Raw genomic sequence first — 23,777 nt, forward strand, 5'->3', positions numbered from 1 at the left:
CAGCCCTGGCACAACACGTGGCGCAGGTAAAGCGGGAGACGCCGCGGCCAGCGTCCCGCTTCTGTGAGCTGGTGTCGGCATGTGTGCGGGCGGCAGGGGCAGGCCGCTTCTGAGGCCGAAGCGAGGCGCGCCGTCCTCGCTCCCGCCCCCCCGCGCCGGGGGAGGCTCCGCCGGGAGCCCGGGGCGGCGCTGACCCGGGGGAGCCCCTTGCGCCTCGTGACGGGGGAGGGAAGCGCTTCAGCACCGCGGACAGCGCACGGCTCCGCCCGCGCCCGCCTCCCGCGCCAGGCTCCCGGAGCAGCGGCGGCCGCGTCGCGCTCCTCCTGCGCCGCGCTCGCTGCCGGCCGCCTGGGGGGCGCTGCCCAGGTAGGTGCCGCCTCGCCCGGGTTGGAGCGGGGGGTCCTGCTCGGTGCTCCCGGCCGCAGTCCTGCCCCTCCGGCGGGCTTTCCCTTCCGCCCCGCTCCAGCCACGAGACAAAAGACGCGCGGGAGTTTTCCCTCCGCGCGGGGGTCGCGGTCGCCTCCGCCTGGGCCCCGGGACCAGCGCCGCCCCGCCCCGCCCCGCTCCCGGCCGGGAGGGCGCGGAGCCCCGCGGGGGTCGGTGCCGCCTCTCTGCCTGCCGCCGGGGCACTTCAAGCGGCCAGCTGGCGGCTCGCTCGCGCCGCCCGCCTGGGGTGTGCGCGCCCAGGGTCGAGCTGGCGCGGGTTGCTCGAGGCAGGGAAAGGGAGGGAGAGCTCGGGGAAACAGAGCCCGGGAAGGTGGGGTTGACTGTGGGCAGGGGAGGTGTGTGTTGTGTTTCTGGTGTTACTTCCAGTGCTGGTTTTCCTTTCACCTGCCCTAGAGGTCTCCTTTTAGAGAATGGCATGCCTGCGTCTCTGTGTCCTGTGTGTGTGCATCTGTGTGGGGTGGGTGTGAGGAATGAGGGCCACCCTCCAACAGGGCCTCCAGTTCCTAGCCAGAGCCTCCTGTAAAGAGTTCCACCCTCCAGCCTCTTGCCCAGCTCAGTTTTTAAAATGAGCAGCACCGGTCTCTCTTCCTTAAGGAGATGTGGAAGGAAGGACAGGGAGGGAGCAAGCGAGCAAGGCCAGCTCGGTGGTAGTGCAGGGTGGTTCCCTCTAGTGCACTTTCTAGTGTTCTACCTCCGCCTAAGTTTTTAAAGTCCCAAGTGATGCTGCTTCTATGGTTTCCTTGGAAGGAGTCCAGGCCCTTATACATGGGGTGCTCGTACCACAAGGACACAGTTGTTCAATATATTCCCAGCCTTGCTACCAAATACGTACAGCAGAATAATGGCCTCATTCACTGAAATGAAGGAAATCCTATCCCTTTGTTTATTCCTAAGGATCTCTGTTTTGTCTCTCCCTGCCCATCCATAATTAGAAAAGAGAGCTATGTTCTCCTTAGGGGGCAGCTTAGCTGGATTGCTGAAATCTCTACAGTCTGAATGACCACAATATTATTCGTGGGGGTTTTTTCCCCTGAGATTATTCCAGGGGCTTGAATTGCTGTCCCCTGCAAAAGGGCACCTCGTAACATTTAACATTTCAGCTGGATTTCCTCTGTGATACTAGTTCTTTTTGTGTGTTGTGCAGACTTCCAAATATACTGTGGAATATTCCATCTGTGCAGGGAGAAGTCTGTTATTGGATTTCTTTTTTACCTCCCCATGAATGTCTGCCTGAGTTGCATTGTTTAAATGTAATGTTGTTTGGAACAGTTCTGATGCGTCAATATTGGGACGGCTCAGGAACTGGGCTTTTAGTTTAATGAGCATTAATAGAGTCTCAGAACAGTTAGCTGAGCAAAACTGGGCAGTGATTTAGGAAGTGTAATAAAGTCATTAGATAGGAAGGGTGTTCACTTGTTGAAATGCCAGAGTATGGTATCTGAGGCAGATTACAGTTTCTGAAGCTAATGGCAATTAATTAATGAGACAACAGGTCTGATTCTTCTCTTGGTCTCATTTTCCAGTTGCATGTTCCCAGTGGTAGAGGCCAGAGCAGGATCAACTCCCTTGTTTTATTAGAGGTGATAGCTGATACTCATAAACAGTTGAGGAGTGTGGAGCCTGTCTTGTTTGCAACTTATTTCCTGTGGCAAGTTCTTCAATGTGATGTCCATGTGGTTTTGTTGGCCACACTCTTCCCTATTTCAGATGCAGGAAGGGGACCCTTGCCCTAGTAGAAAATGACCCATCTCAGATGTCTCACCTTGTAACAATTTGGGGTATAACACTAAACCTGGTAAAGGCTAAACTGAGACCTAGCAAACTTGCTGTTTCTTTGAAACCCCTAGAATCATGTTTAAATTACTTTGAACAGAGGTAGGTCAAGCTGGCCAGAAGGGGAATCCAAGCAATACGAGGGTACTGAACACCTTGAAATGCCCTTTGCTGAACGTATTTAAGAACAGATTAGGCAAATATCTGTTGAGGTGGTCTAGGTAAATTTGATCCTCCCACAGTGCAGAGATGATCTCTTGAGGTCCCTTCCAGGCCTACATTTCTCTGATTATATGAATGACTGATAGAAGTCAGTCATTAACAAAGAGAGGTTGATTCTAGCTATACTTAGGTCTCCCTCCCTTTTGACATTCTTTAGGCAATCCTTCACAAACCAGCCAGTGAACTCTTCCCTAGCTTTAAGGCTGCTAAGGATGGCATGGCAAAGGAATCCCTAACTTCAACATGATTGATAGAAACCCTGCTTGTGACCCAAGCACAGTCATTTTGTTAACAAGTGACATAAAAATAAAATGGCCACTCCCTTTTATTTCTCTGTTTTGTGAATAAATCCAGGACAGCAGTCACTAGGGCAGTCAGTCACCACTAAGTGAATGTAGATATGATTAGAGAGGGAATAATAGGAACACAATCCCACCCCCCTCCCCCATCCATTTTCTCATCTCCTCACCCCAATCTGATTTCCTTTTCTGCACATCTGCTAGGAGAGCAGAAATTGAGATCCTCCATTTTCTCCCTGAGCTGTTCACGGTTGGAGACATTGACCTTTCACATCACTGTTTTGCTACAGAAATGAAATCTTTCCTATAGCTCCAATACTGCCTTTTTCTTGAAAGTATGTTTCATGCTTCATTTGCTGGAAATGTTAGGAGTTTTTGTGGAGCATATTTCATTCCACTAGGCCAAAATCTGTAATGTGTGTGGTGTACATTTATAGAAGGATGGTGTTTAGCTCCTTGAGAGGCAGGTGGTCTTTGTGAATGTGTGGTGATTATGCAGACTGTTTCTTCATTCGTGGTTACATCAACAAGAAAGAAAAGTATCATTTCACTGTAAACCTCCTTCTCCCAGCATGAATGTTTCTCTTGGGCTTCTTCTACATTCATCTAAGTGTTTGAGATGCAACTTTCATTCATCTTTTAAGACTGATTTGTATCTTGTCCGTTGCTTGTACAGAGCCAGACTGTAGTCCCCCTCACTCACTCTAGTGACTGGTTATTCCTACCAGTTGCTAATGCGTAAGACTGGGGTGCTTAACACTGGATGGTGCAGAGCTTCCCCACAAAAGTGCTGAGGAGGAAAAGGACACCCCCTTTCCAGCTTTTGCCTTTATACTTTTCCAGCCCTCAAGGAAGGTAGAATAGGATTATGCTTAGATGCTCACTATGTAGAACAGGATCTGCCCCATGCTGTGTCATATTCTATATCTTAACTAGGGAGGGAGGCAAGTAGAGCACAAACCTGAAGGGGGCAAAAAATAGGGCCCTGTCCTCCCATGAATCTTTGCCACAGCAAGTACAGCTCATCACTACCCAGCCATAAGAGCCTGGTGGGTGCAGACCCCACACCCAGCAATGTCTCTGGGGGCTGGAGAGTGAAAGGCACCACTCTGCCCCTGGAAGCTTTGCCACAGGAGGTGCAGCCCTATGCCTTGAAAGAGTGGACAGAAAATGGGGTAACAAGAGGAACCACTGGGGAGCCTGTAGTACTGTTTGTTCCTGAGTTGTAGCAGCACAGGCTTGAGCTGCTGCAAGAGAAGTTGTAGCAATAGCAACTGGTGTTCAAGGAGAGCCCTCTGAGATAAGATTTAGCTTCATTCAGCTCCACTGTCCCACTTTGAGTGGGGAGAAAATCTCCCATGCCCACACCAGTGCCCTGGGTGCTGCAGGAAATCACTATGCCTCTGCCCACATTAACTTAAAGCAGTGTGCAGTTCTGGTATCGTATACTAACAAGGCCAAAGGCCCTCTTAGTGCCCAGGGTGTGATACAATAGCTGCCCACGTGGAACACATTACTGCACATACAAATATGAAAAAAGCCATTTTTCCTGGCTGTTAATTAGGGAAGCGGGGTTGCATTCTAAGGACCTGATTCCCTGCTTATATATATCAGTGTAAACCTGCAGTAAGTCTACTGAAGTTGAGGGAATTAAATCGATGTGGTATGAGAACAGACTTGGGCTCTGAGCAGCAGGGATAGGATGAGTGCCTTGCATCGCTTGCCAGAGAGCCATGTGGCTGGTGCTGATATTGGTGGCCACTGGAGAGAGCAGTTCCACCAAGTTCTCCCTGCCTGGGAGGGTGTCTATAATATGACATGACTAGGAAAGGTGACATGGATACAAAGTAGGGAAAATACTTTTCACTCTTTACACTGCCCCCAGCACCAACTCTTTTAATGTCATTTTAAAGGAGCTCCCATCATTGTACTCAGTCAGACATCAGAACCGTTCCAAAGTGCCAGGATAGTAGCTAGATCTAGCATTGGTTTGACTGACTTGGCACCTGAGGAGGGAGTTCTGACCCTGGGGCAGAGCTGGGGCTGGCTTGAATGGTGCTAGCCAGTGATGAGAACTGGGAGAGATTTGGGTGGTGCAGAGCCAGGGCAGGCTTGGATGGAATACCTTTTGGGAAGAGCTTTCCAACATGTGCCTATTATGGAAATCCCACTGAAAAACCTGATTAGCCCATTTCTGAGCCATGATTTTTCCTTTGATGATTAAACAAGAGCAAGGGCTTTAAAAGTTAGCAGATCTATTTGTTTATCAGGAAGTCAGCACTTCCTGAACATATTTCTCTATTAGATTTGTGATGTACTGAAATCTTAGCGAAAAATTCTAGGTTTAAAAATGAAGAACCTCCCATGGGCCCAATTCTCTTCCTCCTGAATTACAGCAGTGCAGCAATTGGAAAACAGGCACTCTGGTTTTGATTGTGGGTCATATAGTTGTTCACGCCTGTACAAGGTGGATGTCAGATGTTATTGGATCACAAATCACTGTGGTCACTGATGATAGCACTTTACGTTCAGGTATATAGATGTAAGAACCACACAGGGGAGGAGACGGTGGACAGCCATGCCCTTGGTATTTGTAATACACCCATCACTAGGATGACTGTTCAGGCAAAAGTAATGTAAGCAGGCAAGGTTAATTTCTCTGCCAATATAACTCCCATTTTGGCTTCTGTGGTGTAATACCAGCTGAGAATATGACCCAGTGTGAGTGAGCATTTCAGCCATTCCTCCTTTCTGTATATCACTGAAGTGTGTTAATTTGCTGCCATGGACATGTTTTAATCAGAGGATGAACCACCATTTTTGGACCATTTCTGTTCCCTAGTTTCTGCATGTTCAGTAACTGAGCTGGGATGTGACAATGACCATGGTAATGTTGTAGCTCAGCTTCCAGGCTGGCTTAAGGGTATAAGCAGCATTTTTAGCTAATGACACCCTGTGAGTTTGTAGAAGCAGAGTCTGGATGGACCCAAAAGCCCTTCAGCACCCTGTTGAGTGATAGACAGAGGCCCTTGATTGGGGGTGATTGGTCCTGGGCCAGCTGTTCCCAAAGTTTTCCTCCTTATACCACCACCTTGCTCTTTCTATGGTTGGTTGCCATCAAATGCTCCTTTTCTGTATGTGAGGGTTTTATTTTGCATGGGCACCAAGTAACAGTGCAGTGGCACTGTCTGTGTTTGCTGTGAGGAACTGGTAGTCTTCTGCAAAATGGAAGTCCACGTCACAATCTCCACAGTCATTGGTGAATGCTCTTGGGATGGAACATTTTCCGAGTTGGTTCATCTCCATCTGCTCTTACTTTGCCTCCGCAGTGAGTCAGCAGCCCCTTCTGACGTAGGTGTCAAGAACTGCTAAGGCCACCCAGTACAGTTAGCAGAGACAGAGCCAGTTGTTCATGTCTTAAAGTAATATCAACCTGAGTAACCAGCATTGTAACAGTGTGAAATCTGTCCAGTACCAGTGGTGACAGATACTGACACAGGTCAGGTTTGAAGGTCCCCAGTCGTTTTGCATCTGGTATGCTATTTACTGCCCCCCTTTGCAATTTTTGTTTCTTTGCCTATTTAATTTAGGATGTATAGAAGTAAAACTGATTCCACTAACAATAATATCTGAATATGGGACTTTTGGAGCTAAATACATAGGCACTACTTGTGTTAAACCAAGAAGAAAGATGCTCTAATGGTAGTGGTGCTAGCCAGAGACCCACAGGATGTATAGTAAATTCCCAGCTCTGCTACAGACCCTGAGCAAGTCACTAAATCTCCCTGTGCCTCTGTTCTGAACAATCTGAATCAGCGGAGGCCAACCTTTTTTGGCAGCTCTGCCGCAAATTAGCCCCTCAACCTCCTCTGAACTTCTTTCCCTGCCCAATCCGAGCCCTGTTCTGTCTTCTGTTCTCTGCCCTGTGCTCCCCACCTTACCTGCTGTTCTGCTTTCTGCTCCCTGATCTATCGGCTGCTACGCTGCCTGTTCCCTCCCTGCTCTGCCAAGTGCCACGTAATGAGACCGCCCGTGCTACTTGTGGCACTTGTACTGCAGATTGATGGCTCTTGATCTAAATGAAAATAATCGCTCATCTTTTGTCTTCTGATGGTGGGATGCGGGTAAATACATCACTAGTCTGTGAGGTACTCAGGTGCTGTTGCAGTGGGAACCATATCAGTGCCTAAAATAAAAATGAAGGCATCAAGAACTGGATCTGCTACCTGCAGCAGTCAGACTTGTACATTCTTATGTGGACCAACCACTGGATGGGGACAACTCTCTGCCCCCTCTTACCCAACTCCCTCAGAACAGCTCCCAAAAGCAGCAGCAGCATCAATATGGGCCAGGCAGTCAGAACACAGTGAGTGCTATGCCAGCCTGAACAGCCTCTTATGTTTAATGAGGACTTTACAAAAGAGAGACTCTTGGTCACTGACGAGGCTGTACATGCTAAGAGAGAAAAATCAAGGGAAAGCTCTGTACAGACAGTGGGGCCAGATCTTGGTGTGTCAGTGCATTTTCAAAGAAGCCTGAAGATGATCTGTGCCTTAGATGGGATGCTCTTTCAGAAGGTATTAAAATCCATTAACCTCAGGACAGGATCTGGCCCTTGCCTTTGTTTTATTTTAAAAGGGATAGTTGATCTCTGTAGCAGTTTTTCTTGGGGTGATCTGGAGCTCTCACTGCTGTAGTCACTAAGCATGTGGGAGGTTCTCAGAGTATGTCTTAGTGAATGTAATTACGTTGAATTAGTCATTATAATAAATCTGTTTATACTCCAAGTAAGCATGCCAGTATAATGTTGACAGTCCCAGCTATGTAGGCTTTGCATCATACCCAGGAAGAGAGTCTTTGCTTTCCTGTGTGATGGTTTGTTTTGGGTTTCTTTTCCCTCCCCAGTAGTCAGCAGTCTGTTACCACCCCCACCACCTGCCCATCCCTTCTAAACTTATTCCTGCGCACTGTGGGCAAAAGTAGATTCTCTTATACATACCAATACAAAATATAACTGTTTTGAAGTCTTGTTCCATACCCTTGCAATTAAAAAAAAAAAAAAGAGAGAGAGAGACTGGAACACATTGTTTTAAAGTAGTATTTCTCAACTAGGGTGCTACAAACCCCTGGGATGCTTTGAGAGCACCCTCAACAGTGCTGCGCAACTTAAGCACTGTTTGGGTTTATCTTGTGAATCAAGTTTGTAAACCTGAGATTTCAAATATAAATCTATAGTTGTAATCTTTGGGTTCTTTGCAGCAAGAAAAACTGTTCTATTATTTTTCTGTAGTCAAAAAAAGAATGAAAATGAAGAGCTGGCATTTCTCTGAGGGGTGCCTTGAGTTTAAAAATGCCTGTTTTAGAAAGTGATAAATGTTGATGTGGGGAGGGCCATCACCAGAGGGGATGCTGTCTTTTTAACTAAGTCTCCACTTTATTGGCCAAATGCAACCTTGCTAGAAGTGGGCAGAGCTGAATTGAAGTTGGTGGAGATGCAGCTGTTTATACCTGGGGGGAAAATAGACCAGAAACTCTGAGCTAAGGATTTTATAGCTGCTGAAGGATTTTGGCTACCCAGTCTCATTTAAATGAAAGATAGTGTCCCAATTTTTGGGCAGCTTTGGAAAAAAAACAACCTCAGCCTGGAACTTATTAATGCCCCAATGTTTTTCATCTGGAGAAAGTGCTTCAGTTCAAGCTTGATATTAATTTAACAGGAAAGGTGCTTTAATATATTGTTGATAATCATCCAATCATCACTTATATATCTATAAGTGGAATTTAAAAAGTCCTGGTACTTGAGAGACAGGCTGATTAAAATATAGAAACTGGTGGCCAGATCCTTAGCTGGCATAAATTAGAATAGCTTCAATGGAGTCATGTACCAAATGCATGTACATTTGGTCCTATGGGTTAGAGCCTCTGTTAACTTCAGTGGAACTGAACCCATTCACATCAGCTGTGGAGAATCATAGAAAATTAGGGTTGGAAGGGACCTCAGGAGGTCATCTAGTTCAACTCCCTGCTCAAAGCAGGATCATCCCCAACTAGATCATCACAACCAAGGCTTTGTCTAGCTGGGTCTTAAAAACCTCCAAGGATGGAGAGTCTATAACAGGGATGGGCAAAATGCGGCCCGGGGGATGGATGCAGCCTGCCAGGCCTTTCTACCTGGACCGCAGGGCCTCTAAAAATTTAGAAAATTAATATTAATTTGCCCTGTCATGTGGCCCTCAATGACTTGCCAAAACTCAGTAAGTGGCCCTCTGCCCAAAATAATTGCCTGCCCCTGGTCTATAACCTCTCTGGATGACCTGTTTCAGTGCTTTACTCCCCTCCTAGTAGAAAATTGTTCCTAATATCTAACCTAAACTTCCCTTGCTGCAACTTGAGACCATTGCTCCTTGTTCTGTCATTTGTTACCACTAAGAACAGTCTGGGTAAGCGGCCCTCCACCCAAAATAATTGCCTGCCCCTAAGCTAGTTTTGGCAAGCTGTCAAGGGCCACATAGTTAGCACTACCCCTTGACTGGTGCCCCACCCCGTGGTCACCATCTTGGGACCAATGTTGCAGGGCCAGCACCAGTGGGGCCCAGAGTGGGGCGCAGGCTGGCTGGGCTCTGTGGACCTGGGCACAGGCTGCACCAGCAGGGAGAGGGGGGAGCTGTGGGAGATGTGGCCTCACCAGTGCTGAATAGAAAGGAGTAACCACTTCCTTTGACCTGCTGGCAACACTTCTACCAGTGCAGCCCCGTATGCTGTTAGTCTTCTTGGCAACAAGGGCACACTGTAGGCTCATATTCAGCTTGCTGTCCACTGTAACCTCCAGGTCCTTTTCTGCAGAGCTGCTGCTCAGACACTCAGTCTCCTAAAGCCTGTAGCGGTGCATGAGCTTCTTCTGTGCTAAGTGCAGGACTTTGCACTTGCCCTTGTTGAACCTCATGAGATTCTTTTTGGCCCAATCCTCCAATTTGTCTAGGTCACTGAATCCTATCCCTACCCTCCAGCATATTTACTCCCCGACTGGTATCGTTTGCAAACTTGCTGAGAGTGCACTGTACATCATCTTCCAAGTCATTGATGAAGATACTGAATAAAACCGGCCCTAGGACTGACTGCTGGGGCACTCCACTTGATACTGGCTTCCAATTAGACACTGAGTCATTGATTACTACACTCTGAGTCCTATGATCCAGTTAGTTTTCTATCTACCTTACAGTCCGTTCATCCAGGCTGTACTTTCTTAGCTTGCCTGCAAGAATGTTGTGGGAGACCAGTGGCGATGCATAGGGGGTACACGTGCACCCCCTGAGAGCGCCAGTGTACCCCCTGTCAGGCTGCATTCCCTGTTTAGCCAGCAGGCAGGGGAGCAGGTGGGACCACCAGTGGCCCCACTGTGAGTGCCGACTGGGAAGTGGGGCCAGTTGCAAAAGTGGCCGTGTCGCTTCTGGAAGTGGCTGCAGGACTTCCGGAAGTGGTGCAGCCACTTTTCAGTGAGGTGAGATTGGGGGTGGGGAACCCCCTGGTCAGCATGATTAGCTGCTGGGCCCCTCCTCCCCAGGTCCCTGCCTGCTCAAGAGGCATCAGTTCCCCATTGGGAGACCATATCAAAAGCTTTGCTAAAATCAAGGTATACCACATCAACTGGTCTCTTCACATCCACAGAGTCAGTCATTTCATCATAGAAGGCCATCAGGTTGGTCAGGCATGACTTGCCCTTGGTGAATCCATGCTGGCTGTTCCTAATCACCTTCTTTTCCTCCAAGTAGTTAGAAATGGATTCCCTGAGGATCTGCTCCATGATTTTTCCAGTGGCTGAGGTGAGGCTGACTGGTCTGTAGTTTCTTGGATCCTCCTTTTTCCCTTTCTTAAATATGGGCACTATACTTGCCCTTTTCCAGTCATCTAAGACCTCTCCCGATCACCGTGAGTTTTCAGAGATGATGGCCAGTGGCTCTGCAATCGCATCAGCCTACTCCCTTACCACCCTCAAGTGCATCCCGTTTGGCTCCATGGACTTGTATATGTCCAGCTTTTCTAAATAGTGCCTAACCTGTTCTTTCGCCACTGTTGGCTACTCACTTCCATTCCAAACTGTGCTACCAGGTACAGTAGTCCAGTGTGAAGACTGAGGTGAAAAAGGCATTGAATACTTCAGCCTTTTCTGCATCCTCTGCCACTAGGTTGCCTTCCCCATTCAGTAAGGCACCCACACTTTCCCTGATCTTCCTCTCGTTACTGACATACTTACAGAAGAGGGGTGTGTGAAGCAGGCCCTATTCGATTTGGATTTGACCGGAATTGGGGATAGTGATTCAATTCATTGATTTGGATCACTGTCCCTGATTTTAATTAGGCCCAATCAAAATATGAAAATTCAATGCTGATTCAGAGAATCAGTGATTCGGCCATAGACACAGCTTTAAAAATGTTTTTTCTACATACCTCAAGGTGCCAGTGCGATGCTGGGGCAGATGGAGCGTTCCACAGGAGTGTGGGGGGGTCCTCCATGGGGTCAGCGGTGAAGCTGGAAGTGGACTGGAAATAGTTCCGGCCCACTTTTGGGTCTGCTAGGGAGCACGCGGGGGGGAGAGGGTCCCCCGCTCCCCCACTTCCCCCCAACTTGGTGATCAGTTGTGGGGGGACCCTAGGTGCCCCCCCCCAGACCCAGGAGGCACCAGCCACCAAGCATGGGGAGACTCAGCGCAATCCCTGGTGGGCCTGGAAGTGGACCAGAAATACTTCTGGTCCACTTCTGGGTCTGCTGCCAAGCGCACTGGGGAGCCCCCCGCACTTCTGTGGGACGCTCTATGTGCCCCACCATCGCAGTATTCATGAGTTGCCTAGTACCTAGAGAGGTATGTAGAAGAAACACTTAAAGCTGTGTCTATGTCCAAATCTCTCTGAATCAATTCGGAGGGTTCTGATTCGATTCGGAGAGATTAAAGGGTCCTCTTATTCGATTCAGAGATTTGGCCCACTTTGGTGGCCAGATCAAATTGGGGACCGAAGCTTCTCACAGCCCTATTATAGAAACCCTTCTTGTTACCCTTCACTTCCCTTGCTAGCTGCAACTCCAGTTGCATTTTGGCCTTCCTGACTTCGTCCCTACATACCCAAGCAGTACTGTTATACTCCTCCCTAGCTGTCTGTCCAAGTTTCCACTTCTTGTAAGTTTTTCAGTAAACTAAGTTACAAAGAGGTCCTGCATATTGGGATGGTTTGTTCCTGCACTCTCAGTAAGGCTTCTTTAAAATACAGCCAGCAGTCCTGGACTCCTCTCAGCCTCATACTGGCTTCCCAGGGGATCCTACCCATGAGTTCCCTGAGCAAGTCTAAGCCTGCTTTTCTAAAATCCAGGGTCCTTACTGTGCTGCTCTCCTTCCTTCATTTTCTCAGGATCCTGAACTTGATCTTCTCATGGTTGCTCCTGTCCAAGTTGCCATCTACCAGTACATTCTCCACCAATTCTTCCCTGGTTGTGAGTAGTAGATCAAACAGAGCACGGCCTCTAGCTGGCCGCTCCCGCGCTCGCACCAGGAAATTGTTCCCAACGCTCTCCAAAAACTTCTTGGATTACCTGTGCACTGCTGTATTGCCCTCCCAGCAGCTGTTAGGGTGATTTGAAGTCCCCCATGAGAACCAAGACCTGTGATTTCCTGCTAGCTGTTTGAAGAAAGCCTCATTCACCACTTCCTCCTGGTCTGTTGCTCTATAGCAGACACGCACCAAGTCTCTGTTATTCCAATCATGTCATAGCTCCATGACTCTGCAAGGATTTCCAATTCTTCCAGGTTGTTTCCCAGACTCCATGCATTTGAGAAGAGCCACTGTTCTTGTGAACACAACACTCGGAGTGCGCTGTATTTTGGGATCAGTGCTGGTGAAGGTTTTTAGCCCTGGAAATGAGATCAGCTGACTTCTTTCAACTGAGGCAGGGGGTAGTCAATCTCCATTACACCTCTTCCTGTGTTTATGACTACAAGCACACAAAAGGGATTGTGTTGTGTAGCCTAGATCCACTATATGGCTAGAAGATGGAGAGGGTACAAAATCACCTGAAATCCAGAGTTTCAGAAGTTTTACCACATCACAAGTGCTGAACTTCAGACTGCCTCTGTGAACTCGTGTAGAAGAATCCTAAATGGGAAATAGTCAAGGTCCTCTTGGTTGACCTTCGTGCTAATTTGTTGCTAGAATTTTCTGCAGCTTTTATTACCGTGCCTCCCAAATGAAAATGACCATCCTCTCCTAATGCATTTTGATGACATGGAGGGATGATTGTTCCCATTTTAGAGACAAGAAAATGATGGCTCAAAGAACTGGGAATCGATTTTCAAGAGGATCCTCTAATATTAGGCACACAACTGAGACACCTTAAGTCATTCAGATTGGGCATGTGCTCTGTTCTTCTGAAAATCAGACATGGGACAACGTGGATATGATACCTGGAATTAGGGGACTTTCCTAAAAATCTAAGTTTAAGTCTGTCTCTGCCATAACTGCAGCGTTTTACAGCTCTGTGGTATGGTGGACTGTTTCACATTTATTTCAGACTGGATATATGGAAAAACAAGATTTCAGACTGGATATAAGGAAAAACTTCATGGTTTGTGAGACCAGATTCTGGAACAGACTTCCAGCAGTGGTGGGGATCTTCAAAAGGAGACTGGACATGCATCTTGCTGCTCAGAGCAGGGGGGCTGTACTCAATGATCTCATGACATCCCTTCCAGCCCAAACTTCTGTGAATTGGAGCTCTTTCAGCAGGCAAGCACCTGACCAGGAGTAAGGGTCTCTCCCTTTTCTACACTCTTCTTTTCAAAGACCTTTTTCTCTAAGGAGACCCATCTTTCCAGCACAATGTATTCCCCTCCCTACTGCACATGACAAGTGTAGCTGCTACTCCCTTGGGAAGCTGATTGGCTTCTTGTCAGGAGTGAGATAAACTTGCACACACCTCCTCCTGGTATTTGTCTGTACTTCCTGTACTAAACTGTTGCATGCTGTTCCAGTGTAGTTGCTGTGCTAAAGGCTGCTGCATTTCAACAGAGGAAGAAATAAAATGATCTTCATGGAGAGAATATGCCAATCCTTTTAGGAAGCTGCCTATTTTTAATAGCAGGCAGGAGATCTATGCAGTCAGAGTTTTCCTTTTGTGACCTATTGATAACTTATGTGCACCCTTCCAATCTAACAGAGTAAGTCAGTCTAGCTGTTTATTCCATTTCTAGATCAGGTAAGTCACACTATAAATTATTTTAGATTGTACTTCTACACTAGGCTGAAATTGCTTAGACCTTTTATGTTTGCACATTGAATCAGTGAACTTTTGGTGGTGTTAACTTCCTTAATAGGATTATCCTTGGCTAAGAACATAACATGCATAATACCCTTGGTTTGGAATAGGAAAAATTAAATCTGAAAGAAAATCAAATCTATACTGCACGTGTTCAAAATACTGAAAAGAATTTAGAAATCAAGCCACAGTCTATGAAGCTGTCATTTCAAAGGCAAGATGTGGCTGGTGCAAATAGTTCGGGTAGTCATAAATAAAACGTACATGCTTAGTATGTCTGTTGGCTCCAGTTGAGTTCCTACTGATTTTACTCTCTTGTCACATCTGAATTGTGCCCTCCTGCTCTGAATGCTTCAGATTTTACTTTACAGGCCACATGGACTTGACTGATCACATTTCCATTGGTGTATAATAGGTGTAACTTTTACTGAGGTCAGTGGAGGTCAGAAATAGGACTTACTGCTCCGAATGCTACTATCAGGCATCTCATCCAAAGGAAAATGAAGACCGTTTCACACAGCCTGGTAGGCATTAACCCTGTAATAGCTTTTCTCATAGCACTTAGACATTTGCATTTGCAGGCCTGGTCAGAACCAAGCACTGCTGAGGTGCACAAAACAGCACTTTCACATCTTGCAGAAGTGAACTATATGGGTTCAGGTTCTGTGTAAAGGTCTGGTGTTGCCTTATTTTATCATATTGGAATTCCCGAAGTTCAGGAGGTGCTCACCATTAGAAGGGGAGTTGAAAGAAGATATTGCAGGGATGGAAGAAAAGGGATCCCAAAGATGCAGCAGCTAGCCATTGACAAACAGGTAGATGGGCCCTTATCTAGATTAGGAGCTGAATGTTTGTAGTTTAAAACATTAACTACAGAGTTTTAGTGAACACAAGGCACATTCTTAAAACTATTGTATAGACTTTAACACCCATTAAACTGGTCAGACTGAATACTAGGAATAAACCTCTTCAAACATTTAATCTCAACCAGTTATCTATGCATTAAGTCTACACTAGAGCACTAAGCTTGCCTCTGTGGAGAGCTGACTCAAAGAGCTACTCTGGAGTTGCTCGCTATTCTGGAAAAAAAAAAAATCAGTTATTTTATTCCAGAGCAATTATTCTGCTTTAGAAATGCACCTCTTATTCAAGCATCAAATAACTGTTACTCTGGAAGTGGAGGTATTCATGTGTTGGGAGTTATTCTTGAATAACTATGGTGAAATAGCATTTTTTCTGGAACAGCTAGTTCACTCTACTTCCCTAGGCCCAGCCAGGCCCTTTGAACATGGTAGTTAGGTGGTGCTAACCAACGTTCTAACCCCACGTGTATTATTCCACGGTGAGGCAGGACAGCAGGGGATTGGGGATTGGGTTCCAGGCATAAGTAACTGCCTGAGCCAACTGGAAACAGAGAAGAGGCTAGTGGAGAGCTAACAGTCCTCCCATACTTTGTGCCACTGGCAGTAGTACATTTGTGTGTTCAACTGTGGTGGTAACTGAGGAAATGCGCTTGCTTAAGTCCTGGAAATGACTGGCAGCAGCCTGGCCATTTCCTCCTTTTACCTATTCATTATTGCTGAATAATAAACAGGGAACCATAGCTATAAAACTCCCCTAATTCTTTGCATACAGTGTTACAGAAAAAGAATGAGTCCATTTTCCTGGCCAGGTTTCTCTTGGGTTGAAAACAGATGCTGCATTTATTGAGGGGTAAACCATTTTATCCTGGGACAAACTGCAGTCATACAGACGTCCATGGTCCTGGAATAAATCCTAAACAAGTTTCCCAGGTAAAAGGCTATCCTGGGATATTGCAAAATACTAGTACATCTGTACATTTATCCTGGGATAAATAATTGAATCAGTGGCAGAAAAGTAGCACTGCATTCAGCCACTCAATAAACCCTGATTAGAAGGGTGATGTGTGTACATGCCAATCCTGGGATACTTTTGTTCCAGGACAGACACAGTCACAACTTATCCTGAGATAAATGCAATGCCTGTTCCTAACCTTGGTTCCTACTGTTATAGATTTCATAGTCATTAGGGCTGGAAGGGACCTCACAAGATCGTGTCCAGCCCCCTGCCCAAAGGGCAGGAAGTTAGCTGGGGCCAGATGACTCCAGCAAGGTGAGCATCCAGGCATTTTTTGAACATATCCAAGTAGGTACTTGCACCACTTCTGGGGAGAGTCTATTTCAGACTCTGGAGACTCGGACAGTAAAGTTTTTCCTTATGTCCAGTTTAAAACTGTCTTCCAGCAGTTTGTGACTGTTAGACCTTGTCTTCCCTTGGGGTGCCCTGGTGAACAGAAGTTTTCCCAGTTCCTGATGCATACCCCTTATATGCTTATAGACTACCACCAAGTTCACGCTTGAGCCTTCTCTTCTCCAGGCTAAAGAGTCCCATGGCTCTCCTCATCAGGCCTGTTCTCTTGTCCTCTGATCATGCACGTGGCTCTCCTCAGGACTCTCAAGCTTTTCCACATCCTTTCTAAAGTGTGGAGCCCAGGATTGGATGCAGTACTCCAGCTGCGGCCTCACCAGGCCAAGTAAAGTGGAAGATTGACTTCCTGGATCTTGTTTGAGATGCATCAGTAGATGCAAGCCAGAGTGTCATTTGCTTTGGCGGTTACAGCATCACATTGGTGGCTCAGGTTCATCCTATGATCAGTCATGACCCCAAGTCTCTTTTGGTCATGGTGCTAGTGAGTATAGCACCATGGGTGGCTGGTGCCTCTTGAGTCAGGGGGCACATGTATATGTGTATATGTACTGGTGTTTCATTTCAATCATGGAAAAATGTGGATTTGGGGTTACTTTTTTTTTTTTAACTGAAAATTGGGGATTTTTTTAAAATCAGAGACCATCATTAGGGATCATGGTTAGGTCTGGAAAGCATCCACTCACAGTTTTCATTGGCTGAGGTAGCTCCCCACAATACAGGGATTAGCTCAAGGAGCAAAAGGTGAAAGTATCACCTCTGAAGACCAGATTTCCCTTATCCTACCACAAACCATGAAAACTTGTCTAGGCAATTAAACTGCCATTTTCTGTGGCTGAAGAGGAACATTGCTCCTCTCCTTTGCTTGGGGAATAGGTTCACTCCTTCTTTTCTTATCTTCAAAATGCAGAGTGATCTGCTGGCAGCTCAGGGTGCTGCCCTGTACAGACTCTGGTCTCCAGGCTAATGGGGGCTGGAAGTGTGATAATAGAGAAGATAAACACCTGATACTGCCCTGTGGTAGGCAGTGCGCTGACTGGCATTAACAGGGTGGTCAACCAGGTCTCTGGGAAGATAAGGACTCTGAGGAGGGTCAAGAAGTAACAAGGGCATTCCTGGAGGATACCTCCCAAAATGTAATTTGAGGCAGACGATTCATTGCTGGTGTTTTGAATCTGTGTACATTAGTAATGGGCTAGAGCCCATTCTTCATATGGAAGGCAGAATCCAACTGTGGGTCCATGTGTGTGCATGCAGTGACGGCATGTTACTGAGTGAGCTGGAGAGACCTAGTGCTTGTGGGGATATGCAGGAGTGAGTGTATGGGTATATATGTATTGTGAATAGAAGTGTGCATACACAGGTATGGGGTTGGCTCTATTGGCATACTAGTTCTTCTGCTATTAAGACTAGCCCTGACCTTTCAGGTAGCAAAAATGCTTGAGTTTAGAGCACTGGGAATGTCTGGTAACAAGGATCAGTTCTTCAGATGGTGCATGTTCATGTAACTCTTCTGAAGGCAGTGGAGTGCTTCTGCTTTGTATCAGCCAGGGATCCAGCCCAGCATTTCCATTTTGAATTTATGAGCCTTTTGGAATTAACATCAGGGCTCCAAATGTTTCTCTCCCCTTTGCTGCAGGGATGGATTAATTGGAACTATAACTTTAGGTGCCTTTTTGGAAGAGCAGTAATTGCCAAACTTTTTACATTAATCTAAAAGGAAAAGAATTACACAGTTGTTTATGCAGCCATATCTCAGTGTTTTCAGTTCATGTACCAGCTCCTTTCACTTCTGGGTTTCTTTGAACCCCTCCTCCCCCATCCATGGGTCACACCAAGGACTGGAACTAGATTATATTTTTATTATTATTAAGGAAAAGTGTTCATGTTCCAAGCCAAATCAACAAAATCAATTTTCAAATCTGTGAATCAGTCAAGAACCATATATGGCCCTACTAACAGAAAACATTTTCCACCCTCACCTGGGGCTTTGGATATTTCCAGATCATTTGGTGGGCATCCTATGTACAGGCCCAAGCCCAGAGGCTTGGGTTTCAGATTGCCCCTGTGTTTTGCTTGCCTTCAGCCATATGGCTGCAGGAGCAAGCTAGGGAGGAGTCTCCCAGTTCCATAAAGTGGTCATAAAGCCAAGATTTTCTCTCTAGAAATGGAAGTTGGAGGGTAACTGTACATTACCTCTGCCCAGGTACTAACCCATGCCAGAACAGTGGTTATCCCCTGTCCCTGGGAATACCATGGTGATCATGGTATTTCCCCTGCCATCAGCACTTTCTGATGGCAAAATAGAGATACCCATGAAAAGTAAAGGTTCTAAGAACAGCACTGACAGTAATGTTAGAGATTGTAGGCTTCTGAGCATCCTTCTCATGCAGCTTTGTCTTCAGTGAAAGCTAACGTGAATGCATCCTGGATCACTTGCATTCTTTAAAAGGTGTTAAGCAGCAAAGACCGGAAGGACTAAGAGAACCCATTTATACAAAAAAGGAGCAGAGGCAGGCTATGGAGTGGCCATCTGTCCATTTTCTCTGGGTTGATCCCTATTGTTCTAAAACAGGCTTGTGGAACAATACTGTGCATGTGTACCCCTAGATGATATGGTGTCCAGGGCAAAAATAAAATTAGTAAAAAGTGCCTGGCACATAAGCACCCCTTCTTTTTTAAAAATATACTTCATTTATTAAGTCAGGTGAATCTTCTTCAATCTCTCCCACTCCTTTGTGTTGCAGCGCTGACAGGGGGGACCATGTATTACAGGGTATTGAACCAGTCAAGGATGATATTTTTGCAGTGGGGTTGTTGGTGGAGTGTTAAGATAGACAAACATTTGTATGTGGTGTTTGAATAAGGATGATCCTGCCTTGAACAGGGACTGGAGTAGATATGAACTCCCAAAATCCCTTCAAGCCCTACTGTCTCTGATCCTATGACCTACTCCTGGCTCTGGTATTGACCTGCTGTGTGGCCTTCGGCAAGTTGCATTGCCTTCATTTCCCTCCTTCCATTTTCTGTCTCACGTAATTAGATGATGTTCTTTGTGGACAGGGGCTGCCTTTTCCTTTATGTGCATTCAGTGATAGCACAGAGGAGCCTTGCTCTGCGACTGTAATAAGTGTGACTGCCAATCTTCAAACCCTCATGCTGTTCACTCCACCAGAAAGCTTGGCAGCCCCACCAGGGCCCTCCTGCTTAATGCAGAGGTAGTTCAGCAGAGAAATACAAATCCTTTTGCATGGGAGAGCCATAGATGTAGGAGCAGTGAAAAAAACACTCATTTCTCACCCTTCTCCAGATGTGCCAGGCTCTGTTTGGGAGGGTGGCAGAGCAGCTGACTGCATTGGTTCCAGCCCACTGGCAGACTTCCCTCTCCCTGTGAAATTTCCAGCTGGGGAATTGTGGCTGCTTATCCCCAGGCACCACAAAGGCAGCGGAGCTGAGTGCCAGAATTCAGCCTTGGGCTGGGCTAGTGGAACCAGCGTGGGGCTTTGCCATATCTTTTATTGGATGCAGATTCAGACCCACCGTGCTCCACCCACTTTATTTCTGCTTTTATCCCCTCCCCCAACTTTTCCCACAGTCAGATTTTTTTTTTCTTTCTCGTCAGCCACATTTTCTCATCCCTAGGTTGGTTATGTGCTCACATACCTCCCTACAGCCCAGGCTGACCTTATAATTGAAGAAAGATATTAGGACTATATGGGGGATCTTGTTTGCAGCAGAACAGTCTGCAAGGCAATAAAGGGCTTCTGGGAGCGATTAAACACCAAAGGGGAGCTGACGTTCAGGATAATCTCAAAAGCCCCTTTATTGTTTTTATTTGCCGTATGTCATGAATATCATCCCTGTTTATTTTGAGATTCTGACAACGCATGCATCGCTAGCAAGCATGCCAAGCTGCCACTGCCAGGATAAGCGGAGACACCCATGCTAGAGCCCTGCTGGCAGGGCTTTCTTGGGGAAGGCAGCCCAGGTTAGAATTCCAGCCTACCAGCCCTCTGCTTGTTCCAACATAGCAGAATCTTACGGTTTGCAAATGGCTCTTGAAACATTTCCCCCCTCTTTGAAAAACAGCCCGAGTGAGACCGTGTCTAGGAGGCGTTGGAGAAGGCGGAGGATTTTCTTGCCCTACTGATACCAAGTTATCCATACTTGTCCTGTTTCATTCTGGAAGTTTACTTGAGTTCTGTCTCGAGCATGTGGATATGACCCTTTTAAAGCATTTATGTCAGTTAGGTAAAGAAATCCAAGCAAAATCTGCCATATTAGGCACCGAAGCAAGGGGCTGTTTTAAAAAGGCATAGTGTTTTTCTTGCCTCTTGAGGCCTTAAGTTCTGCATCTGTACTTTCTTGGGCTGTCCATCAACAGCAAGGCTTATGGAAACTGCGTGGGGCAGAGATAATTATTTGAGGATGGAACAAGAAAATTGCTTAAGAGAGTGAGATGTGGCAAGGGACTAATAAAGATAGGTAAGTATTGTATCAATAAGGATACTCAAAAGAAGGCAAAGTTTAAATTTTTCAGAGTGGAAATAGGAAGACTTTTGTATAATGGAAAATCTGTTTAGTCAAACTTAACTCCTAACTTGAGTAAAATTTCCATTTAAGTTAAAAGGAGCTTTGCCTGAGCATGGAATGAATACATTCTGCAGGATTTAGTTCACTGAGCAGGTAACATGACAGAAGGAGTGTTATCTGGTGTCTAGGATACAAAAAAAAAAAAAAAAAGACTGGAACATAAAGGTTTAATTTTGCATCTCCCCACTGACTCACCATGGGCAAGTCACAGAATCTATCTGTGCTGTAGCCTCCACATCTGTAAAAGGGATCTAATTATACCTCCCTCTCTGTGGAGCAGTGAGGGAGGTAATTATACCTCCCTCTCTGTGGAGCATTTTCAATCATGACTCTAAGTCTAGATGTGATAAGCTGTGTTCTAGATGTCTCTTAGCCAGGAAAGAGCTGTTTGCATGATTATTGCAGACTGCTCCTGCTCCTGTTGTTTCATATTAGTATTGAGAGAGTGCATGAGGCTAGTGCCTTAAAGTACAAAATAACCACTCCTGGCTCCAAATAGCTTACAAACAGAATTCTAATTGCCATTGAGTATACTGAAAAAAGGATCAGGCCCTAAGATTAGAAAGTAGGTCACTTTGCCATGCCCAAGTGTGATAAGGTAGCTGAAATACCAGCTTTCTGTATCAGATCTTTTGATCTACTGTTGCCAGATAGTTCTTACTTCCAGCCAGCTCCAATCTGAGTTCTGAGAATTGCATTTAAAAGGAATAGAAAAGGAAAAGCACCCATCCTTTTGTAGGGCAATCATAATGTGAAATCTCTCAAGGGCTAAACAGAAACCCAGGCCAATCAAAGAACTTTTCCTGGGGCTCCTAAGAAACAGGATTCACAGAACAAGCTGGCAGCATTGCAGAAAATAGAATGGATGGAGAGCCCCAACTGGATCATGAGTGACCTTCATAACATGTCAGTCAGCTAGAGTCAAACACAGATCGAGAGCCTTTGGAGTTTTCAGCTTTTCCTTCTCTTCTGGCTGAGGTCACCAAGTAAAACAAAACAGTTGGCAGAGCCAGGATCTCCCCAGCAGAGTATGGTAGCTGAGGGGCATGGGGGGGAAGCTTCCAGAGCTGGTTTCTTGTTTTCACAGTAATGATTCCTCTTGCTTCAATTCAACCCATATCTGCCAAGGAGCTAATGAGACCTGAGGGGCAACAGAATTTATTTGCATCTTTCAAATGGTGACCAGATGGAATGAAAATGAGCATGGGCTTGATGCCCAGCTCTTGTGTATAGTGTGCCTTCTTTGGGTCAGTGGAGTAACCCTTCTTGTGTTTTATTGCTGATGGCTGACTTGTTCCAGTCTCATTGTTCTCATTCATTTAGCAGCTTGTCTATCAATTATACTATCACTTACTTACTTTCACATGCACATGCTGCTGTAAAGAGAGAAAAGAAGTTGGTTTCTGTAGAGGACCTGAATCTGGGTTCACTTACGGTATGCAAGGTGTTGATCTTGCACCCAGAGAGAGTGCTTCCATTGGCTTCTGTAGCACAGGATCTGGCATTACACGACACCCACTGAATCTGATGCATATGCATTGGGATAAAGAAGATCAGAACCAGATCCTTGGTTAGCAATAGCATGACTCAAATCAGGGTGAGACCATGTGCATGGAGAAGAGGAAGGGATTACACAGAATTAAGTGGTAGGAATATTTAGTAATAATATTACAGCTGGAATTGCACCTCAAAGCCACTGTCAGTGTGCAGAGCTCTGTTGTGCTGGGCACTGTACAGCCTCTGCCTCAAACATCTTTTGAAGTGGGTTGTTGCTGCTTTTTAACTCCTTTGCTATAAATAATTTTGGTGGCCTTAGTAAGATGCTGAAGTGAAGCTCATTATGAGCTATGCTGCACCTTCTGCATGTACCCTTGCAAGTACCCTCTGGTGTACCCTTGACATCACAGGTGTGTTCTGCACTACTGCACCATACAACAATTACTGCAACTTAAGCAGATTAGGGGGAGAGAAGGGATAGGCAGTTACATTTTTAGTCAATGGCCATTTTAAAAAAAATGAAAGTTTTCATGACCAAGTCTGGCTTTAAGGCTTTTTTTCAAAATCCTTTGTTTTTTTAACGTTCTTGGGTTTTTAACCTTCCCTTTCAGAAAAATATTCAATTTTCTAAAATGTTGGGATTTTAAATATATTTTCTTGTGATTTCTTCTGTAGTAGCTGGGGAAATGCTACAATTTAGAAAAGGAAAGGAAAATACTTTGATTTCCAAAAGCAGTGAAATGACCCCAGCACTGTTTAGGAATTTTCATGGAAAAATTGTTTTGCATTTAGACTCAGATCATCTACAGCTGGTCTAAATCCATCTGTCAGCTGGGCTGGGCTCAGGATTCTGAGGCTATTCTAGTCCTTCTAAAGGTTTTGATCACGTACAGTTCAGATCACCACCTCTAGGAAAAATGTGTAGTGGGATGGGAGTGGGGGCCTTGGAAAGCCTCATCTGTTTCTCCTACCGTGTGGAAGCATTACTTCATTTACCACCTCTCCTGGACCTGTTCCTCAGTGTCTCTGAGGCTAGAAATAGACATCACCAAATGAAGTGGATTACCTGTGTTGGGATATGTCCTAGCACAGCTGATCTTCATTGGGCAAAACATGCATTCCCTGCTTCCACAGATGCATTCCCAGCAATCTCCAGGTTGTCGCTGGAAGAAAGGAGTCCCAACTTTCCCTGTTTCTGGAGATGCACCCAAGTTTGCCAGGGGCACATTTCTGGAAATGGGGAAAGTTGGGCAGCTGCTAGCAGCACATGGGGTCCTGATTCTGTACAGGAATTCCTGGGGCATGCAGGACTGGGCCCCTCATGCCCAGGGAGCGCATGGCTAGAGTGTCTGCCTGGGGTGTCTGCTCTCCACTGCCATAAAGCAAATAGACATCTGCTGCAATAGAGCAGCACAATTTAT

At 46.0% G+C, this 23,777-nt stretch overlaps 1 protein-coding gene across 1 annotated transcript in view; it reads left to right on the forward strand.

Moving 5' to 3' along the window:
* Window positions 1-268: 268 nt before the first annotated feature.
* Window positions 269-23,777, forward strand: part of LOC149864080 (protein FAM163A-like) — an 85,850-nt gene continuing 62,341 nt past the window's right edge. The window contains exon 1 of the mRNA XM_090047586.1: window positions 269-366. The gene's annotated coding sequence lies outside the window, so the exon portion shown is untranslated. The remainder of the gene's footprint in view (window positions 367-23,777) is intronic.

This window comes from Crocodylus siamensis, chromosome 5 (genome assembly GCF_052110815.1).
Source record: "Crocodylus siamensis isolate JL-2025a chromosome 5, ASM5211081v1, whole genome shotgun sequence".
NCBI classification, from domain to species: Eukaryota; Metazoa; Chordata; order Crocodylia; family Crocodylidae; genus Crocodylus; species Crocodylus siamensis.